The sequence below is a fragment of the Orycteropus afer genome, unplaced genomic scaffold (assembly GCF_000298275.1).
Source record: "Orycteropus afer afer isolate SDZICR_OR568_19922 unplaced genomic scaffold, OryAfe1.0 scaffold00189, whole genome shotgun sequence".
Classification (NCBI taxonomy): Eukaryota; Metazoa; Chordata; class Mammalia; order Tubulidentata; family Orycteropodidae; genus Orycteropus; species Orycteropus afer.
In genome coordinates this window covers 747,257-770,985 of record NW_006921776.1, presented here as the reverse complement: position 1 = coordinate 770,985, position 23,729 = coordinate 747,257, and the positions used below count along the sequence as shown (strand labels likewise).

The 23,729-nt window shown below is 39.5% G+C and overlaps 1 pseudogene; it reads left to right on the top strand.

Moving 5' to 3' along the window:
• The first annotated feature begins 4,191 nt into the window (after positions 1 to 4,191).
• The window catches only part of LOC122150628, a 57,997-nt pseudogene continuing 38,459 nt past the window's right edge, over positions 4,192 to 23,729 (top strand).

The window sequence follows — 23,729 nt, the reverse complement described above, 5'->3', positions numbered from 1 at the left end:
TCTTTATGCGTACTATAGAGGGGGGAGCAACAAGGAAAAAATATACAATATTGAAAAGGAAAAAGATAATATATGGCACATCGAGAACACATAAGTTAGAAGGCGTGTGGGGTGGTTGATACCTGAATCAAATCTTGATTGCTCTCCTATAGGAAGAATCTGCAGATATTTTCTCAAATATCCATAAAGGATTAACATAATCAGCTATCGAGTGCCACTGCAGCTACTTCACAAAAATGTAGTTAAGGCGGCACTTATCTGACAGTGGGAAAGTAAGCTCTGAGAGAAGACACTTCATCTATTAAGTCTTTAAATAGTTTTTTTAGGGCCCTCTTCACTAGGAAAAGAGCTGCTTGCAGGTTGGGAGAGGTCTAACATCTGCCAGCATTATTCAGTTCAGCAGAAGCAGAGCAGTGGCAGCCAGGCACAGGAGGGAGTCCCTTTCTTAAACAGGGCTAAGCATTAGGGCTAGGGAGCAGTTCACCCCCAAGTAAGTCTCCACCCCATTCCTTGAAAGGAGCAAGTTCTTGAAATGCATAGAACAGGGCTTCCAGAAAAGCCAGTTCAAATGGGATTACCTTCTAACTAAGGTAAGATGCCTGAGAGAGTCACTAATATTGGCCTGCAAAATCAAGAAGTACCTGTGTCCCCCGGGAAACTTCCGCAGACAAGCTAAGCACAATCGTTTCTGATCAATATCCTCTTTTTCTGTATGACTCCACTCCAGCCATGGAGACTGTAAGGGGCCTTTGCACTCAGCAGAGCTCTCTCAAGCGGGGAATCAATTGACTTTCTTCAGTAGAGGGGGCTGAAAGGGCTAGTTAAGACTAGAAGGGCAATTTTGTCTCTCAGATAGGCTGATGGTCCGCAGATGGGATCGAAACAGAAAAGATCAGGGAGCCTCAGCTGAGCCTGTGCACTGCCCGAGTTTGGAGCAGAGAGACATTTGCCTTAAGGAGCAGGGATTGGTACTTGAACTAGCTTTAAAAGTTTGACTACTCTCGCCTACTCCTTTCCTTCTACTCATTTTATTAGCAATATATATTCTGAGTGATCATCATACATATTCTGTAAATTTTCACTTAGGAAAATAGGTCTTTCATTTCATATACCTTCTAATTCCAAAATTAGTTCAACATTTAGCAGTAAGTGTAGAAATATATACCCCTTTCTGAGACAGACTTAGGACTGGTATTGATTTATGCTATATCATGATTTCAGTCTTACGGTATAATCAGCTTGTTGGGGCTATATTTATTGTTATGGCTATTAAATCACATTAATTCCTTGGTGATTACACAGAGGTAATGCATCCACAAACTGCAGCAGTGACAGAATTCTGTTTTCCTCCCTAAATAAACTCAATAAAAAGTAGCTATGTCCTAGTTTTTCAGTGGCATTCCAACTTCTTTTCCCCCCTTCCCCTGCATATCTTATAGGAGCATTAAACTTAGAGTTGCAGTGAGCACTTTGCCATAGATTTGAACTCTGGTGGAAAAGCCCCTTGAGGGAGAAGATGCACAATGGAGACAAGTGCTGATGGCAACACAGCATAGAAGCAAATTGCCCATCAAATGGCACAACTCAGTGTCACAGAAGCATTTGCTGGGGAAAAAGAGAAAACGAGAAAGCAGAAATCATCCAATCCTGGCTGTCCTTGATTTAGGTTGCTTTCAGTGGATTTGGAAGGGCATGTGGATTCTCTGATGCTCAGGGCATTTGTAATAACACTGTCCAGACCCAAAACTGCCTCAAAACTCCCATGATGTCTTACTGATATGAAAGTGAGAAAATGAGGGCTGTGCAGTGAAGAGGTGTCTAACCCTGGCATAAGAGTTAGTAGAATCCTTTTGAAGATGTCTATCAAGCCCAGGCCAGATTCACCCTGGTTACAAGAGCTGACCTCACTTCTTGGTGCACAAAAAGTGGCCTAACAGAGGGCCACTGCCAACCCTGTGCATGTTTGGTGTCCAGAGAAGATTTCCTTGAGGGAGCAAATGTTGCCCTGCTTCTCCTCAGGTCCCAGCCCCATCACACTCCGTAAGATCCAGTATTACCATTACTATGACCCACGCCAAAGAAAAAGTCTGTTGCCCTCCAGTCAATTCTACCTCAAAGCAACTCTATAGGTCAGAGTAGAACTGCCCCATAGGGTTTCCAAGGCTATAATCTTCATAGGTCATGTTGGCCACAGGGACTCCTCCTTGGAGAAGGATATCATGCAACCCCAAAGTAGAGGGTCAACAAAAAAGGGGAAGACTCTCAATGAGATGAATTGACACAGTGGCTGTGACCATGGGCTCAAGCATAGCAAATATTGTGAAGATGGTACATGACTTGGCAGTGTTTCATTCTTTTGTACATAGGGTCACTATGAGTCAGAGCCAATTTGATGGCACCTAACAACAACAAGATCTTTACAGTAGCAGTCTGCCATAGCTTTGATCCACAAAATGGCTGGTGGGTTCAAACCACTGACCTTTTAGTTAGCAGTCGAGCACTTAATCACTTTGCCATCAGGGCTCCTCTCAGCATTATCCAGTGCTTAAGAATTCTGGCCTCAGATAAGAACTATCTGGGTGAAGGTTAATGACTTTCTGAGATCTTTTGAAAAGATTCTGCTTTGCTTCATATTTTTAATAAAGGGTCAGGATTTCAGCCAAACTGACTCATCCCCCGTTTCTGTCTTGCTTATTGATTTTGGTCATTAATTTTGGGTAGGCTTTTAGCTTGATTGAAGCCGATGTCCATGACCAACGTCTTGTTTATATGCCAATGATGTTCTTCATTTTTATGAATGCCAAATACCTTTCATCTACAACCCACATCTTAGCGAAGCCCCCAAGCCAATGAGGAAAGAGAGAATAATGAGGAAGAGGAGTGATGCACAAGGATTTGCTCTGTACTCTAATTGTATTGGTTCATTTTAGACCAGTGAACTGGATCATGCTTAATGGTGCACTAAGTTTTGACTCCAGTAAAAATGATAATGTGAATTTTAAAATGTAAATGTCTTCACTGTAATAACATATTATAACAGTCTCAGAAATGGAAAAAATCACTCTCACTGGTCCATTTATGGATTTTGTAAAATAGAAAATGAATTGTTGGTACTTCATGTAGATAGTTTCTAATTTAATTGGTGCTGTTTAGTGTTTGTTTGTTTGTTTGAATGAAGCATGGGACAACTGAGCTATGGCATGCATGCTTTTGTCTTGCTTTCTGTAATGGAGGAAAGCTGCAGAACTATTTTCACTTGAAGAGGTTTGCATTTCCCTAAGTGCATCTGTCTTGGTGGTAGACCACTTTTCCTTCAACACCACCCACCACACACCTTTAATTTTTCTTTAATTCTGCTTTGCCCAAACTTTTCCTCCAGGTTACCTTTTCATTTCTCCTTCTCCCCTTTTCAGATTCTAACTCCACAAACTTTTCCTCCCTCCTAAATTTAATAATAGCCATGAAAAGCTCTAGAACAGACTTCCCCACCTACATGCCTCATGAGGTTTGTGTTGTTGTTGTTGTTATGTGCCATCAAGTCAGACCGACTCATAGCGACTCCACCTTGGGTTTCCGAGGCAGTATCACTATGAAAGTAGATTGCCCCATTTTCCTTCTGAGGTTTATGTAGCTTTATATATTTATTATTCTCACCTAGGTATCATATTAGAGGACAGCCCAGAATCCATTTCCTTATGCATGATATTTCAGCCTCATCTGTCCCAGATCTCTCTTTTAAACTGGTGACTTCAGAGAGGGTGGAAGATGCTAGTTAATTTCCCTTCTTTCCCTATCTTTCTCACTCCACCCTGCTCTGTCTCTGAAACCTGATCCTCTCCATTTCGTCTGATCTCTTTCTTTCCTGGTTTATTAGGGGTGATATGGCCCTCCTCTGCTTAGTAATTCCTTTTCCCCACTGTGCTCAAAAGCAGCTTGTACTGTACCACTCTGGCCCGCGGTCGCTATTTTCCTCACCTGTTTTTCTTAGTGCTCAAGTTTTCCAGGAATTCCATGAAACTTTCACTCAAGCTATTCAATGTGTATTCCTTCAGTCTGCCAAAAGGTCCCTCTCTAGGTGTGTTTTCCCCAAGTCCCCAAGTACTTTTGCTAACGAAACTGCTGAACGGGAGCTAATTTATCACACTGTGATCACTCTATTAGGGCATGAGAGAGCCATCACTGGAATGAATCATGGATCCACGCAGTGTCCCATGCATCCTGTACATCAAGGTAAGCAAATGCTGTGTTGTGTTAACTGTCAGGCTCCAAAACAGCTGACATTTGTTATTTTAATTAATAGTTTACTTTGCTGAAATAAGCTTCTGTGAGAAGCTATGACTTTTTTATTTTTATTTTTTTAATCAAATCTTCACTGCAGCATTGTTTTCCCCAGATTGGGAGACAAAAGCTCATTTTCAAAACTGCTTTACCCTGCAAGGTCACAGTCAACAGCTTGTGTGCACATGTCAGGGAAACATCTGCTTCTGTGCCACAGATATAAGTAAAATTTGCTTTATTTTGAAATTTAAATTTACTTTTAGTTGGAGAAAAATGATGAGTCAGACATTAAAGAGCTATTAAGAGATGTTGATTAGGAAAGACTTTTTAACCAGTCATTTTGCCTCACAACCGACACTGAAATTTCTCTGACCTCAGCATTCTGCTTAGATGTGGTGGGGAACTGTGGTCACTGGCACATCTGGATCTGGACCAACTTGTCTTTTCATTAATGCAAATCATTATTATGTAATTACTCAGCCTGAAATGTAGAGATCATTGATTTCTTTTGCCCAGTAACAGTATTTTTAAGTCACTGATGACAAAGGGAACTTTCAGGACACTCCAAACTATACAAATTAGCTGCAGTTCAAGAAAGGCAAACTTACTTAAAAGGTTCCAATACTAAATTTAGTTCTAAGATTTTCTCGTTGTTTGGAATAAATTAACCAAGGGAAGTTGATTCCTTCATGTTGTTTTATTTAACTTTTGGTAATGTATTTTACTCATCACATTTCCAAGATAATAACACTTTAGTGCTCTTTCCCCAAACGGACTTGTGTTCAGCCCTACACATGTTCCCATATCATGTCCCAACTCTCCAGAGAGTCAGTCATTTTGATGATAATACCAGTTAATTCCTTTGAGAGAGAGAGGGAGAGGAAGAGAGACAGAGAGAGATTCTAGTCTGAGAAGTCTCATATTCTCCTGATGTTTTGGGTCTTGTTTCTTTGTGGCCAAAGAAGTCCTCAAACATTGATTTCTAGGAAATCAGATTATTGTCTTTAGGGTTATGAAGTCCCCAAATCTTTGAGCCATAGAAGCTCAAGCCATAGAAGTTTCTTTGTTTTGTGGTAGATTGAATGATTAATGCTAATCCTTTACCCCTCCTTGCGTCTCCACCTTAGCCTCGTTCTGGGAAAAGTTTTCCTCGTCTTTGACTCTGGGCTTAGTCATGTGTCTTGATTTAGAAGTGACATGTGGTGGAAGTGAAAATGAGCCAGTTTCAAGCTGAGGTCTTAACTATCTTCCCATGATTTTGCTTGTCCTCTGTGCCTCTGCCACCACCATGAGGAAATAATGTCCTGGCTAGTTCACTAGTACAAGAAGGATGAGAAGTATTGAAACAGAGCTGTCCTAGCTGAGCCCAGCCAAGATCAACCAACCTCCAGTCAACTACAGTATGATTGTTGTTTTAAGCCACTAAATTTTGGGATGGTTTGTTATGCAGCAGTAGCCAACTAATGCAGGTGTATTGTCCTCCCCCACCCCCACAAATTCCTTGAGGTACTGCACATATATATAATGTCCAATTAGTAAGTTTTGACACATGCTTACACTCATGAAATCATCATGATCAAGATAGTGGACACATCTATCACGACCAGAAGTTTCTTCCTGACCATTTTTGTAACTCCTCCCTCTTGCCCCAGGAAGTAGAGAACAAGTTGTCCAGCACAGATGTTGATTTACTTCCTGTCCTCATTGTCTTCCTTCACAGTGTTTGACCCCAGATAACCCATTCCTGACTCCCATGGAGTCCACACATTCCATATCCATCCCAGGCCCTGTAGGAGACATCTGCTGACTATGTTTCTGTGCTCCTATGTCAACCTCAGATCTTTACACCTTGGTTTGATGGCCCATTGTCCAGATTATGACCCTTGGAACTTTCCCTCCGCAATCACCCTCTGACTCCATGAACCGCAAAGGATAGAAGCTCCCTCTTTACTCTTCTCACATGACCATTCCTCTCACAGGGGAAAGGGGTGGGATAGAAGTACATAGTTGTCTTAACACAGTGTTATATGTCACATGATTCACCAGATACACACAGATCCCATTGGGGTTTTCAAGGCTGCTTGCCACCTCACAGCCTGAAGGCAAATTTCCCCAAGGGTGTTTTGTCCATAGTCAGATCTTCTCTGGACCAGTTATCCAGCTCCAAATCCCACCTTTCTAAAACTGCTTTCATGATGCTGGGGTTGGGACTCTGAAAACTATATTTCTCATTTGTCAGCTGGCCCTGTGCTGGGTTCTACCCCTAAGGGTTTCTAGAAGGAGATTGGCAGACGAGAGGGGAGAAGGGACTTGCTTCTTTTAGAACACTTATTAATGTTATCAAGGAGCTCTGGTTGTATAGTGGTTAAGGCATTTGGCTGCTAACTGAAAGGTTGTGGTTCAAACTGACTAACTGCTCATGGAGGAAAGATGAGGCAGTCTACTTCCACAAAGATTCATAGCCTTGGAAACCCCCTATGAGTCAGAATCAACTTGATGGCAGTGAATTTGGTTTGGTTTTTTGGTTATAGCCATAAGTCTTACCCAACAAGTTTCTCCTTGCAGAGAGCAATAGCTGATTCCAGGCTCCAGCTCTGTTCCTGGCCCTCCCAGAACCAACCTCATTGTGGCCCCTCCTAAACCAAAACCAAACCAAACCCATTGCCATCGAGTTGATTCTGACTTGTAGTGACCCCCATTGGGTTTCCGAGGCAGTAAATCTCTACAGAAGTAGATTGCTCAGTCTTCCTTCTGAGTGGCTGGTGGATTTGAACTGTCAACCTTCTAGTTAGCAGTCAAATGCCTTAGGCACTGCTCCACCTTAGCTCCTTATGGCCCCTCCTAAGGAGCAGAAATAGCCCATAGCATCCTCTCCTTAGAAGTCCCAGCTCCCTGAGGCCACTCCTATGAACTTTTAGCTTCTGATATTACCAATCTCTTTCTTTTGTTTCTCCAGCCCTAGGGTGGTTGCTATTTCCTGTAGTTATTATCTTTGTTTGCTTTTACAATCCTTCTAACTCCCAGAACCTTTACCCCTAGCCTCTCTGTCCATACCCACCCCCCACCTTTTCACCTTTAAACCAGAAATACCAAAGTAGTCACCTTGAAGGCAATTCTGACTCATGGCAACTCCATGTGTGTCACAATACAACTGTACTCCATGGGATTTTCATGGCTGCAACCTTCTGAAAGCATATGACCAGGCCTTCCTTCCAAGTCATTGCTGGGTGGGTTTGAACCACCAACTTTCAGTTAGTAGCAGAGTGTTTAACTGTTTGTGCCACCCAGGGACCTCTTTACTTATTTAATCAGTGCTGGTCTGACAATACCAAAAATCAGAATTGCTGAAACAATGGTCCTGAGTGGAGAAGATAATTGCTATAATGCCTAATTAGTTTTCTATTGCTGCCTTAATAAATTACCACAAATAGTAATTTAAAGCAACACAAATTTAAGCTCTTGTAGTTCTATAGAAGTCTGACGATGAGCTCAAGCGCAGCAACTACTATGAGGATGGCACAGGAGCAGGCAGCACTTCATTCCATTGTCCACAGAGTTGCTATAATTCAGAGTCAAATCATTAGCAGCTAACAACAGTGGCTCCATGGAGAAAGACCTGGTGATCTGCTCCTATAAAGATTACAGCCTATAAAAAATCCCTATGGGGCATTTCTAATCTGTCACATGGGTCACTTTGAGTCAAAGTCGACTTGATAGCACCCAACAACAATGCAGCTAGGAAGAGCCAATGGTGGTTTGGTGGAATAATTCTTGCTTTCTGTGCCAAAGACCCAGGTTTGACTTCTGATCAATGTATCTCATGCACACCCACAACCTGTTTGTCAGTTGAGATGTGCATTTTAGTGGGACTCCTAGAGTAAAACAGAGTAAGAAGAAAGGCCTGGTGATCCACCAATGAAAACTCTATGAATCACTAAAGTTTGATCCCCGGTTGATCATGGGAATAGCAGTTATGCACTAGAGTTACGCAGTTATGCACCATGAGTCAGGAGTCAATTCTACTGCAGCGAAATAGCATCAACATGCAGCCAGGAAAGGTTCTCAGCTTTTAAGAATTTATGTAATAAAATTGGGGCCACCTGTATAACCCTAGTTAATCTCTATCTCAAGGCCCTTAACCTTAATCACATTGGCATATCCTTTGGCCTCATGAGGTAGCATTTTCATAGGTTCAGGGAATTAGGGCGTAGACACCTTTGGGGCCATTATTCTATCTACCACAGGGTTGTTCTAGCTCCCACCTAATCTTCCTTGTTTTACATGCATCCCCAGTTCCACACACAACTGAGTATTTTCCTGAAACACTTGAAAGCCTGCTTGTGTGCTCAGAAGGGACAATGGGAAGCATAAAATCCTTTGATCTGGTTCCTGTTTGTGAAACTAACCATGTGGTGAATTTACAACAGTCAATGACCCTCTCTTGGGGCCTCAATTTTCTTAACTATAAAGAAGTTGAACCTAAAAGCCCTGTTCTGGTTACCTAGTGCCACGCTGATAAGAATATACCACAAATGGGATGGCTTGAACAAACAGGAGTTTATTGTCTTACAGTTTGGAAGCTTTAAATCCAAGTTCAAAGTGCCAGGTTCTAGAGGCTGGGTGAAAGCCCCTCAGCCTTGGGCTTTAGCTCTGCCTCCAGTTCTCAGCCCACTGAAGCTAGACGCTTTTCTTCACTCAGACAACTGCTGGCTGCTGAGGCTGCCAAGCCCAAGGTTGACAAGTAAAAAGGCACAGTCCCAATGTTACCAAATCACATGGCAGCCCATCAACTCAAGTTCATTGTAAATCCCCAGCTTGACAGAGCATGGCAGGATACTGAACAACAAGACGGCTACATGCAGGGTTCAAGGTGCCATAAGCTCGAGACCATGCCCCAAGGCTTCTGCTCATATACAGGAGGCAGACCACATCCCAAAGGCAGCTACTCAGCTGCTTGTGGTAGATCCCACCATGGAGTTGATTGTCAGTCTCATCATGGGAAATAACCACCACCAGCTGCCCAACCACTCACCCAGGCCCAGCCAAGTTGACACACAAACATAACGACCACAAGGCCCAACCTGCTTCTAAAATATGAGAAGTCCAGGGACAGGATACAAGAGGCACTCTCATTAGGGCAGGCTGCCTGATTACTGGGGTACAGACGGGGTTAATTTGGATGTCAACAATATATAGCCCCTTTCACCAAAGGCACAGATGAAGCGCTTTCTACTCAAGCACTTCCTTTTTTTTTTTTTCCTTTCCATCCTGCTCTGATTACTGAGTGGAAGCAAAAAAGAAAAAAAAAAAAATACAGTTCTGCAGGTAACTGGGTAAGCTAATTGGGCCATCAAGGAAAGAGGCCTCTGTGATGCAAGGCTGTGTGTTTGCAGTTTCCAATGGCTTTTTCAAAACTTCTATGACTAAAGCCCTCTTCTTGGGGGCTCCAGAATTAAAGAACCTCCTCATATGTCATTCTTGTAAAGGAATGACTCCGGGAAAAGGAGATATGGTGGGGTACAGAGAGTCATCTGGTTAGTAGATTTTCCCCAGGATTTTTTTGAGAAAGAAAGAGCAATGAGACCATAACTAATTCTGTGCAGGATTTTTTTTTTTTTTTTGACTCATCCCAAAACTCTACAATTTTTTCTTTACTTTGAGACCAGGTGATTTCTCTGACTTATTTTAGTCATACTTTTATTTCTGGGTATTTTGAATAATTATTTTATCTTGAAATTTGGTGAGGATAATTCAAAAGAATGTCTTCCACCAGAGACCTCAGTGTAACTCCAAGTTGTTGGGTTTCTTGGGGAGAAGACATGGTGGTATTCAGCCTTTCCACTCTCACAAGTTTTCTCACCCACTGAAAGCACCTCAGTGTAGAGCTCTTAGCAGTTTGTGTTCCTTTGTCCCTTCAGTGTGAGTTTGTGGATATGAAGGAAGTAAGCAATGAAAGAAAAAAAAAGTGTTTTCCTCCCTGATCTATGATAGGCTTTGCAAATATTTTCTATTCCTTTTTTCTTTTTAGGGATTTGTATTTTTAGTGTCAGGTTTCATTTCAGGAGGCATTGGGGTTGGCTCTGTGATGATTTATTTGTGTGGAAGAGAGAGGTTATTGGTTTTTCCTCATTTATATGTAGGGCCCCTCGCAGGGAAATATTTTTAGAAACATTTTTATTTCCCTTCATATTTTTTCCAGTTGCAGTGTGTTTGCTTGCTTTTGGGGTTGGTTGCCTGTATCTCTTTGGTGTGCAAAGTTAGAAAAGAAATATTTAAACAGTAGAAAACTCGCATGGCACCTATCACGACACGTGTTTGTAGGTAGCGTCTGATTAATAATGGAAGGGTCCTGAGTTTCTTTCTTGAGATGATCTGACTTTCATGGATAGAGAAGCTGAACAGTAATTCTGAGAGGCTCTGCATTCCTTTCTGTACTCTTCTACCCGTATGCATTCATGGATGAACTGCGCTGTTGACAGGCCTGATTTTCTTTCTGCCACAGTCAGCTCTATTATCCTGCCTCAGGCTTGAACCTGCAGCAGCAGAATCTTGTATTTGCTCTGCCTGAGGCCTTAACCTGCTGCTCTTCCCTTCATCCTTTATTTGTTCCTTCCTTTTGCCACCTGTTTGTCTCATATGGCACTACAAGAAGGCATTCCTCCATCTCCTTATTCCACCCTTAGTATTAAAAAAAAAAAAAATCCCAGGTGGCTTCCTTTCACCTTGTGTGTGCTTGAATCTGCCCCAGCGGCTGTTGAGATGAGTTTTCTTCAGGCGCATGAATTCCAAAGCCGATTTCCATTTGTTCTGAGAGAACAGACCTCACTACAAGGCGTCAGAGAGGCACGCAAGTACTCTGTGCACACTTAAAAGAAAAATTAAAAAACAAGAATAGTGATGTGTCCAACACCAACGACACTGAAAGCCAAAGGCCCTAGTAAAATCTCTTTTTAAGTACTGGCTCAAAGCACAGCACTTTCCCAGGCCGACAAATACTGTCATCTTGCTAAAAATATAGCCCACATGTCTCTTGTTCTATACGTGTGTTGTCCAGCTTGATAGTCACTTGCCACATGAAGCCATGGAGCGCTTGAAATGTGGCTGGTCTAATTTGAGATGTGCTATCTTTATAAAATGCACACTAGATTTCAAAGTCTTAATATGGAAAATAAAAAATGTGAGCTATCTCATTGATCATATTTTATAGTTGCAGTTACATATGAATTAGTACAAATTTGGATATACTGGGTTAAACAAAATATACTAACAAAATTAATTTCACATGTTTATTTTTACTTTCTTCAGCACATCTAGTACAAGATTTTAAATTATATGCATGGTTTGTGTTATATTTCTATATATTGAGGTTCTAGACTTGGTTAAGGAATGACACTTGGGATTTTTGGTTTTCTGAAGCTCCAGAATGCAATTTTAAACACTTAAAGTGAGTGATATATTGTTCTTCAGTTTCTTTTCAAGATATTTTATATGACATTGGGTCACCAGAAGCAAAGTTTTTGTAAAATTGAGAAACATATTATTTTTAATCAATTTCATTAACCTCTTTAATAAAAGCTGCTTTCTATTTTTATATGCAGCTTTATTACCCGGTAGAAGCTGGTTTCTTTACTTAATATATTGCCTACACTTCCAACAAGTTCAACCTGTTCTGAAGTTAGTTTAATACTTATGAGAGTTTGTATAAGAACTTATAAAATAACACTCCCTGCCCTCAAGGAGAAGGTATTCCTAATGAACAAAGACTGCCAACGTCTAACTTCCTCTGTTTTTAGAATTTTAATAGGCTAGGTTATAAATGTTAAAAGAAAGAAAACCAAAAATTCAAACCCATTGCTGTTGAGAAAGAAAGAGGTCTGATATAGATTATATTTTCATCACGTTTTCTATGTTTTTTTTGTAATAATGTTTAACCAAGAGGAATGAAATGGCTTTGCTTCTCAGGATGAAACCCTATTGTTGGCACAAATCACAGAGCTAAGAGGCCCCAAAAGATCAAAAGATGTTTTCTAGGATTTGAAACATACTAATAGTGAGCATTTGTGTAGCCCTTACTATCTACCAAGGAGCTTTGGTGATACAGTGCCTATGGCATTTGACTGCTAACCAGAAGGTTGGAGATTCTAAACCCACCAGCCTCTCTGCAGAAGGAAGATGAGACAGTCTACTTCTGTGAAGATTTGCCTCCTTAGAAACCCAATGGGGGTTGCTATGAGTCGGACTCAACTCGATGGCAGTGAGTTGGTTTGGTTTATTATCTGCCAGGAGCACTGGTAGTACAGTGGTTAAAGAGCTCAGCTGCAAAAATAGCAATTCAAACCCACCAGCCACTCTGCAGGAGAAAGATGAGGCAGTCTGCTTCCGTAAAGATTTACAGTCTTGGAGACCCTATGGAGCAGTTCTACTCTGTCCTACAGGGTAATTGTGAGTCTGAATCTACTTGATGGCAGTGGGCTTGGCTTACTATCTGCTGGGGAACTTTTCTAAATGTTTTGCATATGCAGGTCAATTCAATACTCACTATAATCCTAAGGAGGCAGGATCAATGTGTAGGTTCATTTTACAGCTGGGACAACTGAGCCATGGAAAGGTTAAGTAAATTGTCAAAGTTCGCAGAGCTAAAGATCACAGTGACTAGTAACACAGGCACTCTGGCTTGGAGGCTGGATTTTTAACTCAGCAATGCACTGCTTCATTGGTATGATATAGATTGTTCAAAAACACAGCTCCGTCTTGGTTGTCTATGGTAAGCTTTGAAGGCCACCTGGCATTTGAAGAACTCTCTAAATTTCACTTTGACCTTGATTTCATCCCACTGCATCTTTTACCAGGAGTTAATGATAAATGAAAACCTCTTTGTTTCACTCATTTTCTTTGCATCAGTACTATTATTGTTGTATGTCATCAAGTTGTTTCTGACTCATAGACCCTATTGAAAAACCCAAACCCACTGCCCTCCAATTGATTCCTACTCATAGTGACTCTCATTGGGTTTCCGAGGTAGTAAATCTTTATGGAAGTAGATTGCCCAGTCTTGCTTCCGCAGAGTGGCTGGTGGGTTTGAACTACAAACCTTCTAGATAGTAGTCAGATGCCTTAGGCACTGTGCTACCAGAGCTCCTTTTCATAGACCCTATATGACAGAGTAAAACTGCCCCCATATGATTTCCTAGGCTGTAATCTTTACAGGGAAATATTGCCAGGTCTTTTTTCTTGGAGAGTCACTGGTGGGTTTGAGCCACAGAGCTTTCAGTTAGCAGCCCAGCACTTAACCAATGCATAAATAGGGTTCCTTTTACATCAGGGCTAACTGGCCCTAAAAGTCACTAAAAGACAAGAAACCGGTGGTATGAAGATGTGACCTGGATAATCCATAAAGTGATCTAAAGTTTTTTGTACATACTTTCTTTGCTGCTATTTAGTGAACACGAGTCAAATCCTACCCTCCATCATGGATTTCTACAGAATACTCATTTGCATAGCTGAAGAAGGAATGTGGCTTTTCATGATTTTAATGGAATCTAGAAATATATCATTTTCATGATAAGTTATCATTTTGGATGTTCATCTTTCTAGCACAGAATGTAAGCATGTAAGTCATGAACTGCTGCCTGTCATTAAATAAGCTGATGTGACATTCCCAGCTTTTACAGCCTGTCCCATGCCTAATCTTTGTGCTACATGACAGCTTGATTCTATTTTATGTTTTCCCCTGAATTTTTGTTCTTAGAAGCTAATTTCCAGTATCAGTCCATAATAATTCATATAACTCTCAACACAAAGCACATTATTTAGAGATTACACTCCCTGGTTATGCTAGGGAGTTTTTCCGAGCAAGCCTCTGAAATACCTTGCAAAATCTTTAGCAATATCCTTGGAACCTTCTGACATTATGCTTAATTAAGGTTTACATGTTAATACTGAACAATAAAATGAGGATGGCATAACACAGAAAAAAAAAAAACAGAACCAAAGTAATTAGCAGCAATGATACTTGTTCATTGAATTGTATCATTGCACATATGTGTCCTTGCCAATTTATAATTTTTCAAGTTATTAATTATAGCTTCTGAAACAGTGTATTTAAAATACCTCAGGAACCATCTTCTAAATACCCCTAGATTTAATGAAAAGCTAGTGATTATTGCCTTAAATAGCAGCAAAGATGCCTCCCAACCTTAGAGAAATCAGCTAATCTCTAATTTTTCTTGTCTGTGAATAAGCAACAATTATTATTCCTCACATTTTTCCTGAAGTTCATTATCAATAACAGAACTTTGCTTTGTTTACATATTCCTTACAACTCAAATGGGATTTTTCCTTATCTCCAGATTGCTTTCTTTTTTTGAAGAAGAGAACAATCCCAATATCTTTCATGATTTAAAACTCTAAGGAAAAAAACCTAACATATATATTAAATATGAGAAAGTTGTTTAAAAATGTGCTAGCAAGTAGAGTGAGAGGAAAAAAAAAAAAAAACCAAGGTGTGTGAGAGACATAAAAATTACTTTACACATGTCCTTCAAAAAAGTTTAATACATAGTCAGGTCACATTACTGAACATTAAATTCTCTAGGTCTCTGGCTGCCAGTAGCAATTATCTGTAAAAGAACATGTTTTCCCCGGTGACTCACTATCAGGAATTTTTGAGTATACCTAAGCATAGCCTTGAGCAAAACTCCTACGGGGCATATTTGGAATACAGGATTTCATTTGGATGCAATATCAAGGTTTCAGTGCAATATGTCTATCTATGTATTTTTACATCTGTTTTAACATATTGATGTGTTTATCTGTTGACTTTAATTACATGATATAAGCATATATAAATATAAATAGTACTCTTGAGCATCCACCCAACTTTCGTCATGAGGTATACAAATATATTTCCCTCGATGCCTGGAATGTTTTATATTATAATGATGTCTCCCGAATTTTGATGATTAGTTTGCTAAAAAAATGTTGAATATTTGCAGATTGCTGAGGCACCAGGTCTCATTCTGTCTGACCAGCTCACGTTTCATTAGTTCCCAGTGACCAAGGGATCTCAGCTCATACAATCTTTTGTGTCCCCTCCCCAATCCTATACCACTTAATGATGATGTCACCTTTTAGAGGCAGTTAAAAGTGTGAGCACAAATTTTTCAAAACATTGCTATGCCATTTTGTAGAGCCACCAAGAACTGAACAAATAAACGCTTCCAATTGATAATCGTTAAGGATTTATAAAGCAAGTACAAATACTCAAAGGTTTAAATGTAAAACCCCGCTGTCCTAGGAGTTTCAGGCATTGATTGAGCAGCTATGGTTTGGATCAGGTTGTTCTCATAATGAGATGGCAGTTCTCAGGAATGTGTTTTTCTAATATGTAGAAGTCAAATGTCAGGATGCCTTCTGGGTTAGGATTTAGAAAGAAGCAAAAAGGTGTCATCAGCTCTGCAAAGTAGCAGGAAAGTAAAAAGAAAAAGCATAGTTTAAAAATTAACTTCAATGACAGCTACCTCTTAGCAGGCTTTTGAGTAGTGCATGTCAAGCCCTTCTCTGCATTTAAGGCTTTGAGTTAGCCAACATGAAATGATGCACTTTTATGTCTGTTTTCACAATGAGAATGAGAACTCCATGATAACAATGAAAGTTTCATTCTCTTTTCAATCCCTACCAGTTCACTTGGGGTGACCTAAAAAGACGACAGACCCCTAAGAGAAGTGATGAAGATTTCCAGTGTTGGTACAGCACTCCGTTTGTAAATGGATCACTGAGAGTTCTCTGACATTGGCTAATGCACACCTGGCTAGAGTAGGCAGGTAGAGTGGGCAATGTCACTGTAATATCTGGAGCAGAGCCACATACACACCCAATGTAGTTGACTTATCAACTCTTTCACTTCCCCAGGAGACTTATGAAGGGCGAGAATCTGGCAGGCATGTTTATAGGTACCTGAGGTTCACCAGGAATATATCATCTGAGGGTTTCAGGGGATTCCTTCTTTTAAGAAAAAAATTTAGAACCCAAGTGTTTCTACATTACTTAGAGCGAGTTGGAGAACATCAGTTTTTACCCTCATACATTAGGTTTAATGTTTGCAAAGGCCGTGTAAACCATTTGGGATTTTTATAGAGCCATATGTGCTTTTATTACTGCAAAGGACAACAGCATTACAGTCATGATAAATAAAATTATTTGCAGGCCTTTGCAGCTTGGGCAATCCAACAGTGCTACATTTTAGTTTCTGTGGCCACAAAATGTAAATGAAGTTGAAACAGCAGAAATTTTCAGCTTTTTTACTTGTAGTAATTCTCACAGAATCATGAATGCCTTTCTTCCTCCTTCCTGGATCTCTCCAAATAGATCCCATTTATCTGATTGGATTTCTGTCCCATCTTTCTACATATTACAGCTAATTAGTACCCCCTGATGAGAAACAGTCTACTGATGGAAAAAGCAGTTAGATAAGATCTGCATTAACAAATGTAGTTCATTTAATATCATTTGTGCTGCTGCATTATTAATAATGCGTAATTACCCTGCACAGGCTGGAAGGGGAGAATAAAACTGTTCTTTAATTTCTTGGCCTTTCCAGAGAAACAGTATATTAGAGAGAATAAAACAGTATTGGACTATTGGTTGCCATCCATCATAGGGTTTTATGTGTCACACAATTTTATTAACTTTGGGTCTAGATAGAAGTTCTATATTTCAACACAATCGCAGACTGCCCACAGACAACCATTTTGCAAAATTTTGAAAAAGCTAACTTCTTGTTTCAGAATGTTAAATTAGGAAGTTTAACAGATGACTATGAGAAAGTTGAGAGTTTTCAGCCTGGTATTGAAAGTATTTCACTCTAGTAGCTAATGAATGCCATTGTGGTCGATAATTAATGCTCACAAAATTTGATCTAACACAGTGGAGAAAACCTGACTTCATTCTTCCCATTCTCTGGAATTGAGGTGTGCTGGATTAGAAAGGATTCCTGCATAAAGCCCACGTTAAAATAATAAAACAACCAGTGGTGACAGCATCCGAAAAATGGCCAGCATTGATTGAATACCTACTTTACCACCTATTTCATTACTTTTATGATAAACATTTTATGTGCATTCATTCTCACAACAATCCTATGCTGGAGGTTATTATTTTTGCAGTAGAGGACATTCAATCTGGTAAGACCAAATTTTTCCGTCTTCAAAGAAAAATCTCCAGAAAAGAAGCCCTGCTCCCTGCATTTTTCTTTGCTGTGCATCTAGCTAGTAAAGCCAAGTCTCTTGAACAAGGCTCTCCAGAGGAGGCAGTGTCAGTGCATGTGGACCCACCATGAGTGTGTTTATTTGCACAGGTGAGACAAGCTAGTGATGCAGACCTCGCACCTGGGCTCAGGAAACTGTGAGCCCCTCAATCCCAGGTCTGGTCTTGGTACTCAAAGGAAAGAGGAAGTCCATAAAAAGGGCAGATGCAGGACTGAACAACTGAAGAGTGGTGCTTTGTTTTTTTTTTTCCCCCAATTAAAGCCACATGTAGACTCTAATCAGTTTTGTTCATCAGCCCACTCACTTATTTGTCAAATACTCATTGAGTCCATACTATGCCAGATAAATTTGCAAAGAGGATACATGGGGAACAAAAGGTGAATTTGAAATATTTGATGGTGAATTCTTTCGTTATCATTAAAGAGCTCACATGTTTGTGCAAACAGACTTAAAAATAACTGATTGTGTTATTTTTAACACAATCTATGTGTATTCCAGGTATAATGTAGGCACAAAGGACTGAATAGTCAGCTCTATCCAAGTGAGCCAGAGACGGTGTGACAAAGAAAGGATTTCTAGAGCATGAATGTTGTTTTCTAGGTAGACTAGTAGGACATTGTTTTTTTTCTCATAGTATTATTGTTTTTGTTGTTTCTTTAAAAAACAAATAACAAATACTATATCCACCTTTCAGTTAAGTACATAGAAACTCTATTGCTTATCAATACAAGATATCTTTCTTTTTAGGGTTGGGACTATCACCATTTCAATGTCCCACTTTTAAACCAGAGGAATGGAGGAATGTTAGTGGACATGTCAATCAATAATCATGACAAGGAGAGAAGAGAGAAAGCTAGGGTATGTATTGGTAATAATGTTTATATATAACTGATAGAGTTTTAAGATAAGGTCTTTATTTCAAGTGGAGTTTTTCTCTAACAGGTTCACAGGTATATCACAGCTTTGAAATACAGATGCTTGTAATTTTCCCCAAAGATTTTAATGTCGACAAGGTGCAGGCAGACTAAAATCCTCTGGAAGATAAGATAATGTCTATACTGTTATACCTATTAGTTTAGGTCTTAATGCATCAAAAGTCACCTTATCCATCTGGAATTTCCTGTCATCTGCTTCTCCTTTGAAAAAGTGGGAGTTGGCTCCACTTTTCAAACTTAAGGCACTGCTGATCTCTCTAAGGCACTGTTAAGAGATAGCCTTAGTGTGACAGAGACTGCCAAGAGTTCATTAAAATTCATTCACTCTTCCTTCTGGGCTCTCCTCTGAAATTATATAGGTCAGGTTATTGAATTCTAAACACTTATCCCCTATGTCTAGAACAGTGCCTGATATATAGTTGGTGCTTATCAAGTATTTGTTCACTGCCTAGCTCTCACCATTTTCTTATATATTCCAGTTTTTTTTTTTTTTTTTTTCACTCTCCCAAAGAGATTGTTGTTTTAGGAAGTTACATTCAATGACTCATAAAGACTTTTCTAATTATAAGGGGCTGTGATTGTAAGTTCTCATTCCCAATAAATACAACCATGTAAACCAAATAAACACACACAGATTACCATCACCAAAAATGAATACAGATATTATAGAAACAAATTCATCCAGACATTTCCCAAGAGCCATTCCCTATGTCCATACAGCCACAGAAATGCATTCAATGACACACACACAAACACACAGAAACACCCAGCCACAGACACACCCAGAAATGAGCATACCTCCAAAGCACATGCCTCCACTACTGACACACACTCAAACACATGCACGCACACAAACACACACACACACATGTTTTAAAATTATTTAGGACCATGATTTTGGTGGTATTTATTCTATAGTTTTCTACCTCATCCAATAAAAATACAATGCATACATCCAAAATTAAAATAACATTTTAACTTTTATCATCTATTCCATTTTTGGAGCTGCTTTCCTTAAATCAATGTCCTCTGTGGGAAGAAGTACACAGAGCACAGAAGGGAACAAATGTCTCTCCCAAAGTCTTCCATTATTCTGTCATTTACATTGCAAATGTTATCAAAAATGCAAATATATGTGACATCTCTAATTGTTTCTGGATCTTATGCTATGATAAACATTGGCTTGGTTAAATCATATTTCCAAGAATAAGAGAGATGAAGTTTTGTTGTTCTTCTCTATATTTAGAGGTGCTTAGAGAAAACTGCAATGATATTGTTTTAAAAAGTTACCTATGCAAAATAATATATCCAACGCTCAAGTGATAAGGTATTTTGAATTAAAGAATGTGATAGATAATGTCACAAGTTGGTTGTCAATGAGTGTGGATTTTCCACAAATATTTAGTCCTGTTTGAGGAAAGAAGGGATAGGGAGGTATACAAGAATAACAGTGATAATAAACAAGTAACAATGAGCTACCCTCAAGGAAACTTCAGGATATATAGTCAGTTCTAATTCTCTCTTTCCATCTGGAAGGTTATAGACATGGTCTCCCCACCTCAGAGTAGAAATGACTGCTCTTTCCACTTCTCTGATTACACGCTGATGCCTAGTCCAGAGATGAAACAATATTTAACAGACTATGGTCAATTACTTTCAGATGCTGAGTAGGCAGCTCTCGGCAAGTTGAGAAGGAGGAGAAGCCAATCATGCCTGGTCTTTTGTCCCAGACGTAGTCTCTTTCTTTTTTCCAATGATTTCTATCCATGCATATCAAAGTTGCTAAGATACAGCCCAGAGCCAGCCAGAATAGATGTGAGGCAAACCATTTCCTTGTTCCTTCACCATTTCTGCAAATCAACAAACACATCCATGCTGTCATTTTCATATAGGGAGACAGGCTACAATGAGCACTAAAGGCAGCATTTAAGTGGGTGGTATGTGGAAGAGAAAGGTTGGCTCTAACTTTTGTGTGGTTAGAAGTTGATTAAAAGACTCGGGACTTTATTTGAGCATACTTTTTGGAGCCACTTTCCCCCACCTTACACCTTTTTCCATTACTGCTCTGGTTTGCTCTTCAGGGAACCTGGGAAAATAAGCATGTAGAGCAGTTGTAATGCCAGATGAAGTTATCCATAAACACTCAAGGAAAAACCTGCTCTTCACTGATAAAGCTTTTTTTTGAGAATCTGATGAAATCTATAGATTCTATTTCCAGAAAAAGAAATACATATATAAATACAGAAGCAAAAATTTACATTAAAATTTGGAGGATTCTTTTCTCATTCTTTACCAGTCCTTCAGTGTGCTCCAAAACACAAGCCTCTGCTGCAATAGTCAAGCTCGCTGTCATGCCATCTGAAAAGAGCATGGTCTCAGAGACACAGAGGAATAAATCTGCTGCTTACTAACTCCATTAAATTAAATAAGTTGCCTATCCTCTGCCTCCTTCAGTTCTTTATTCCAGAAATGGTAATAGTAATACCAATCACATAAAGCAGGAGCTCTGGTAGCATAGTGCCTAAGGCACTTGACTGCTAACCAGAAGGCTGGAGGTTCAAACCCACCAGCCCCTCCTCGGAAGGAAGATGGGGCAATCTACTTCCTTAGTAATACCACCTGAGAAATGCAAGGAGGGGTCGCTATGAGTCGGGTCTGACTCGACAGCACATAACACCACCACCACCACCACCATATAAAGCTAATTATCAGTTCTATGAGAATATGTCTTTCTCAGCACTACATTCCTAGTGTCTTTTTTTCCTTCCTTTCTTGTTTTATTGTTGTAAATATATAGATAACAACATTTGCTTGGGACATAGAAGAGCCACAGTGAATGATCCTGACTGACTGAACTTATGTAAACTCCCTAATATAGTACTTGACACCTACTGCTGTTGTTAGCTACCTTCAAAAAAAAGTTGGTCCCAACATGCACAAGAGAACAAAACACTGCTAGTCCTGTGCCATTCTCATGATTTGTTGAAGATTAGATCATTGTGTTCCAAAGGGTTTTCCTTGGCTGATTTTTGGAAACAGATCTCTAGGCCTTTATTCCCAGTGTGTCTTGGTCTGGAAGATCCCCTGAAACCTGTTCAGTATTACAACAACACAAACCTCCACTGACACATGAGTGATGGCTGCACATGAGGTACACTGGGTAGAAATTGAGCCCAGGTCTCCCACATGGGAGGCAGAAATTCTAAAATTAAACCACCAATTCCTAATAGATATTCAATAAATATTATCTTCCATTTCTTGACTTACATAAGCAGGAAATAAATCCTTATTCCCAGGTGTCCTGTGATTGAAAACTTCCTTCTTCTCCATAGTTGGCCACATCAGGACATATTTCTCAAATGGAGATCCAGCAGCAGATAGAAAGAAGGTGTTAAACGGGTTCCTAAATTACAACACTGTCAATGGTACCAAAAACTAACAAACTCACTGCCATCAAGTTGAACACGACTCATAGCAACCCCTCCTTAGGTTTCTGAGGCAGTATTTCTATGGAAGTAGATTGCCCAACCTTTCTTCTGAAGAGTGGCTGATGGGTTTGAACTGCCAGCCTTCTGGTTAGCAGTTAAATGGCTTAGGCACTATGCTACCAGAGCTCCTGTCGATGGTACAGGTACTATTTAAAATATATATACATGTATTTCCATATATATTTGCACTTTGAAACAAGAATGTTTCAAGAGCTACCCTAATATACAGTGCTGTCAGTGATAGGATAATATCCATATGCCTACAAGAAAGACCAGTTAATACTACTAATATTCAAATTTTTGCACCAACCACTAAAGCCAAAAACAAAGAAGTTGAAGATTTTTACCAACTTCAGTAGTCTGAAATTGACCAAACATGCAATCAAGATGAATTGATTATTACTGATGATTAGAATGTGAAAATTGGAAACAAAGAAGAATCATTAGTAGTTGGAAAATATGGCATTGGTGAGAGAAATGACACTGGAGATCACATGATAGAATTTTGCAAGACCAATGATTTATTCATTGCAAATACCTTTTTCAACCATATAAACAGGGACTATACACATGGACCTTGCCAGATGGAATACACAGGAATCAGATTGAGTACATCTGCAGAAAGATGAAACGGAGAAGCTCAATATCATCAGTCAAAACAAGGCGAGAAGCTAACTATGGAAAAGACCATCAACTGCTCATACAAAAGTTTAAGTTGAAGCTGAAGAAAATTAAAACAAGTCCACAAGAGCCAAAATATGACCTTGATTATACCCTACGTGAATTTAGAGACCATTTGAAGAAGAGATTTGATTCACTGAACACAAATGACTGAAAACCAGATGAGTTGTGAGATGACATCAAGAATACCAAACATGAAGAAAGCAAACAGTCATTAAATAGACAGGAAATGAAAAAAAGACCAAAATGGATGTCAAAAGATCTGAAACTTGCTCTTTAATGGAGAGTAGCTAAAGTGAATGTAAGAAATGATGAGATAAAAGAGCTAAAAAGAAGATTTCAAGACCAAAGTTGGCAGCTTGAAAAGACAAAGTATTTTATAAAATGTGCAAAGACCTGGAGGTAGAGAAACAAAAAAGGAAGAAAAACGTTCAGTGTTTCTAAGCTGACAGAGCTCAATTAAAAAAAAAAAATTCAAGCCTTGAGTTGCAATACTGAAAGATTCTATGGACAAAATAAGGACCTCTGGTGGTGCAATGCCTAAGGCATTTTACTGCTAACTAGAAAGTTGGTGGTTCAAACCCACCAGCCATTCCACAAAAGGAAGACAGGGAAATCTATTGAATGATGCAAGAAACATCAAAAGAAGATGGGAGGAATACACAGAAACACTGTATCAAAAAGAATTAGTTGATAACCAACTATTTTAGACAGTAGTGTATGACAAAGAACCAATGGTGTTGAAAGAAGTCCAAGCTCTACAGAAGGTGAAAAACAAGGCTCCAGGAATTGATGGAATACCCATTGGGATGTTTCAACAAATGGATGCAGTGCTGGAGGCAGTTACTTGTTCATGGCAAGAAATTTGGAAGAGAATTACCTGGCCAACTGACTGGTAGAGATCCATATTTGCCCATTATAAACAAAGGTGATCCAATAGAATGTGAAAATTATTGAATAGTATCATTAATATCAAATGCAAGTAAAATTTTTTTTTTAATTATGATTTGGGTGAAGATTTACAGAGCAAATTCACTTTCCATATAGCAGTTCACATATACTTTGTCTCATGTCATTGACCA